The 5031-nt window shown below is 32.0% G+C and overlaps 1 long non-coding RNA gene across 1 annotated transcript; it reads right to left on the bottom strand.

The window, feature by feature from the left end:
* Positions 1-2580: 2580 nt before the first annotated feature.
* On the bottom strand, positions 2581-4500 carry LOC126623819 (uncharacterized). Its single transcript, XR_007623897.1, has 2 exons — positions 3119-4500; positions 2581-2954 (listed from the first exon to the last, which is right to left on the bottom strand). It is a non-coding gene; the product is annotated as an uncharacterized LOC126623819 (long non-coding RNA).
* Positions 4501-5031: the final 531 nt, after the last annotated feature.

The following is a 5031-nucleotide window of genomic DNA, read 5'->3' as shown; positions in this document are numbered from 1 at the left end:
GTCAACATGATGTCAGCTAGCCGTTGGTAGCTGACATCATGCTGACGTCAGCTAGCCGTTGGATTTGAATTTTTTTTGCTATAAATAGGGTGGATATTGGGCTATAATTCACACAACTTTAAATTCAATCTATTTCAATTCAATCTCTTGTAATTCAATCTCTTGTAATTCAATCTCTTTCAATTCAAGTTTGCAATGAATTCCAACTTTGGATCTTCATCCAATTCCAATTGGGGGTCCTCATCCAATTCCAAATTGGAAGCAAAATGGGCGCAAATGAGACGAGAAGATGAGGAGTCAGATGAAGAAGAGGGGTCCTCATCCAATTCCAATTAAGTTTCATGTTGTTAAATGTTTTTTTATGTTGTATAATTTGTATGTTGGTTAATGTTATTTAATGTTATTTCATATTGTTTAATGTTGTTTCATGTTACTTAATTTAATTTAATGTTGTATAAATGGCCTAGGAAAAAAATAGAATTGAAAAAAATTATGAAACAAATTTTGTGAAATAGAAGTTATAGAAAAAATATGAATCAAATTTTGTAAAATAGAAGTTATAGGAAAAAAATAGAATTTAAAAAAAATTGAAACAAATTTTGTAAAATAGAATTGAAAAAAAATATGAAACAAAATTTGATTCATATGAAAAGGAAAAAAAAAGGGAAAAAAAAAAGTTTAAATTCATTAAAAAAAAAAGGCCTAATAATACAACGGCTACTAGCCGTTATATTCAAAAACATTCAAACCATTAGTGTCGGTTATAACTGACACTAATACTAGAACTATTAAAAAAAAAAAAAAACTCTTTAATGATGTCGGTTATAACCGACAGCAATAGGAAAACATTAAAAAAAAAATAGCCAGCCCTCCAGCCCTCTCCGATCCCGTGGGGCCCTCCCAGATTCCAGAGCCCTCGGGCCTAGCTCTCGGTTGGAGACGATTTTAGGGCTATTTTCGGCCCTCTGACCCTCTGGACCCTTCGGTTGGAGATGGCCTAATAGATTCCTATATAAACCAATATGGAGCAGCTCAGATGCTCATTTCTCCTACTTAGAAAACCTAAGCGCGGTTCCATCCTTCAACTCTGCCAAGATCAAAATTACATCCCAAAATTCCTCATCAAACCCAACTAACACCAGAGTCGCATCCACACTCGAGTCCCATCTTCTCTCTCTTCAAGAAGTCGACAGTCTTTCTCTCTCCTCCATTTCTGTAATGGAAACCCAAGGTTCCAAAGATGTACCTACTCTTATTTGTCATATAATATCATTTTTAATTTATTCAAAAACTGATATATGAAATTGATAATATGTATATTTCTTCATTTTTTTATGATCTAGTTAATATAGACTGATTTGATGTGCTATAACTTCTCTTTGATGTTATGAATTTTGAGTTTTTGCATAATTGGTCCAATAGTATGCTTATTTTCTCCGTTGCTTTTATCCGATGTTATCTTTTACAGAGAATTACAAAGAAACGACCATAATTGTAATAAAGTTTGATAACGGTGATATTCTTATTGTGTTTGATTCTAGGAGGACACGATGTGATAAATTGAATACTTATATAGGTAAGAGTTTTCTTTACCACCCTTTCAAATTTAATATAACATTTCTTATTTAATTTAATACTGTTTCCAATTTATATTATTACTTTTTCAAATCTGTCAACTTATTGTAGTTATATGTATTTTTTTTCTTTTCAGTATCAGATATTGTTAACAAGGTGGACAATTTGAAAAGAAGAGTCGTGGTTGCAAGAGCAGGAAATGTGTATTATTTTGAAGTTGGAAGTTTTTAAAAGGCTTAAACAACCATTGCCTTTAGAAAAATTTGCCTTAAGCATTTTAAAAACTTCCAACTTCAAATAATACACATTTCCTGCTCTTGCAAACACCACTTTTCTTTTCAAATTGTCCACCTTGTTAACAATATCTGATACTGAAACGAAAAAAAATTACATATCAATACAGTAAGTTGACAAATTTGAAAAAGTAATCATATAAATTGGAAACAGTGTTAAATTAAATAAGAAACAATGTTACAAAACCACTAATAAGAAATGTTATATTAAATTTGAAAGGGTGATAAAAAAAACTCTTACCTATATAAGTATTCAATTCATCACATCGTGTCCTCCTAGAATCAAACACAATAAGCATATCACCATTATCAAGCTTTCTTACAATTGTGGTTGTTTCTTTGTAATTCTCTGTAAAAGATAATATCGGACAAAAGCAACAGATGAAATAAGCATACTATTGGACCAATTATGCAAAAAATCAAAATTCGTAACATCAAACAAGTCAAAACACATCAAATCAATCTATGTTAACTAAATCAAACAACATTGAAGATGTCTATATTTTATCGATTTCCAAATCAATTTTTAACTTTCTATGAACAATTTAAAAATGGTAATATATGACAAATAAATTTGTAAATGATACTGAATTCAATTTGCACGTAAAACAAGTAAAAAGAGATTACTGAGATCCTCTGATTGAGACAAGAGAGACGAGGTTGTAGGCGGCCTTCCGATAGTTGTAGGCAGAGAGGTAGGGGTTCTACAAAATACTCAACAAAAATGCAAATTTCATAACATCAAAGAGAAGTTACAGCACATCAAATCAGTCTATGTTAACTAGATCATACAAAATTGAAGAAATATACATTTTATCAATGTCATATATCAGTTTTTAAACAAATTAAAAATGGTATTATACGACAGATAAGAGCAGGTACAACTTTGGGACCTTGGCTTTCCATTGCAGAAATGGAGGAGAGAGGAAGACTCTCGACTTCTTGAAGAGAGATACAAGATGGGACTCGAGTGTGGTTGTCTTAAGTCTTTTAAAAACTTCCAACTTCAAATAATACACATTTCCTGCTCTTGCAACCACCACTTTTTTTTTTTCAAATTATCCACCTTGTTAACAATATCTTATACTGAAAATAAAAAAAAAATACATATAAATATAGTAAGTTGACAGATTTGAAAAAGTAATAATATGAATTGGAAACTATGTTAAATTAAATAAGAAATAGTGTTACAAAACCACTAATAAGAAATGTTATATTAAATTTGAAAGAGTGGTAAAGAAAACCCTTACCTATATAAGTATTCAATTCATCACATCGTGTCCTCCTAGAATCAAATACAATAAGAATATCACCGTTATCAAGCTTTATTACAATTATAATCGTTTCTTTGTAATTCTCTATAAAATATAATATCGGACAAAAGCAACAGAGAAAATAAGCACACTATTGGACCAATTATGCAAAAACTCAAAATTTGTAACATCAAAGATAAGTTAAAACACATCAAATCAGTCTATGTTAACTAAATCATACAACATTGAAGATATCTACATTTTATCGATTTCCAAATCAGTTTTTAACTTTCTATGAACAATTTAAAAATGATAATATATGACAAATAAATTTGTAAATGATACTGAATTCAATTTGCACAAAAAACAAGTACAAAGATATTACTGAGATCCTTTGATTGAGACAAGAGAGATGAGGTTGTAGGCGACCCTCTGATAGTTGTAGGCAGGGAGGTAGGGGTTCTACAAAATACTCAACAAAATGCAAATTTCATAACATCAAAGAGAAGTTATAGCATATCAAATCAGTCTATGTTAACTAGATCATACAAAATTGAAGAAATGTACATTTTATCAATTTTTAACTTTCTATGAACAAATTAAAAATGGTATTATATGATAGATAAATTTGTAAATAATATTGAGCTTAATTTCCATGAAAAACAACATTCAAGTAAAAGGAGATTTACTAAGATCCTCTGATTGAGATTTTGTAGGCGGCCCTCTAATTAAGGTTGTAGCGGTCATCTGATTGTTGTAGGCAGGGAGGTAGGGGTTTTACTTCTCCAACAATAAATGTCCGGCGAAGCATTGCAGCATAGTGAAGGCTTCTGATTAAGGGACGGGAAGCACAGCACACCATGCAAATAATCGGGAGCTCAAGCGAGTTCTAAAGTCTGAGAAAATGTATGTAGGATTTTGCCTAAACCTAGAGAGATGTTTTAAATAGGAAAAAAAGAAGAAGCAAGCAGACATGAATGATGGACGATCCAGATTGGCAATCGGACTTGACTGATGGACGATCCAGAATGACAGTCGGACGATCCAGAATGAAGGTCGGGGCTGACTGATGGACGATCCGGAACGATGGTCAGGACAGACTGTTCCTCGGTACACATAGTTATTGATGTTGGGGCCAGGGCCAATTAGTTAGGCTTTCATCAAAGACACAAGCTATTGAAAAACTAAAAGATAGGTGAATTGAAGATTTTACAAATAACAATAGATAGATTAATAAAAATCGAATAATAATACGATTCGATTCAGCAATTTGTATCTGTACTTCCAGTTTTTTAAAACCAATTTCAATGCACCAAAAAAAAAAATCATAAAATCTATGAATACATAAAGAATTTGAAAACGGTAAATGAAAAAACAAGAGCAAATTGTCATCAATTTCTTTTGGTCTCCGCGTGAAATTTCTTTTTATGGGGTACAGAAGAGGGACCGATCCCTAATAAATGTCATTAATCCAACGACTCTGCGTGTGAGTGGGCCTCGTCCCTCGTGCGTTCCACGTAATTAATTCTCCGCTTGAGAATTCTTTACTGGTTAAAAATAAACGGACCCTTAATTTATTTCTTATTCTGGTAAATGTTCTAGGACAATATGTGACGACACGTCCTTAATTTTTTATGTAATTTCTTTCCGAATGTGTAAATTAACATTTATGCCCTTGTTGGCAAAGTGACGCGGATGTGATTATGCAGCTTTAAATTATTTTTCTTACTATCGTAATTAAATAGTACTCGTTGTTGCGAACACGGGTATGCTAATCTATCGGTGTAGGAAACTACTTTTTTTAATAGGGTACGTAAGATTTCGTCGGATTTCAATTGTACAACCCTATCTCTCTTTTCCCTCTTTAAAAATCTGAAATCCATCCCCTTCCTTAAAAAGTGCATCCGGTC

The sequence above is a fragment of the Malus sylvestris genome, chromosome 5 (assembly GCF_916048215.2).
Source record: "Malus sylvestris chromosome 5, drMalSylv7.2, whole genome shotgun sequence".
In the NCBI taxonomy this organism is placed as follows: domain Eukaryota; kingdom Viridiplantae; phylum Streptophyta; class Magnoliopsida; order Rosales; family Rosaceae; genus Malus; species Malus sylvestris.
The sequence above is the reverse complement of the archived record's forward strand: the minus strand, read 5'-3'. Positions and strand labels throughout refer to the sequence as shown.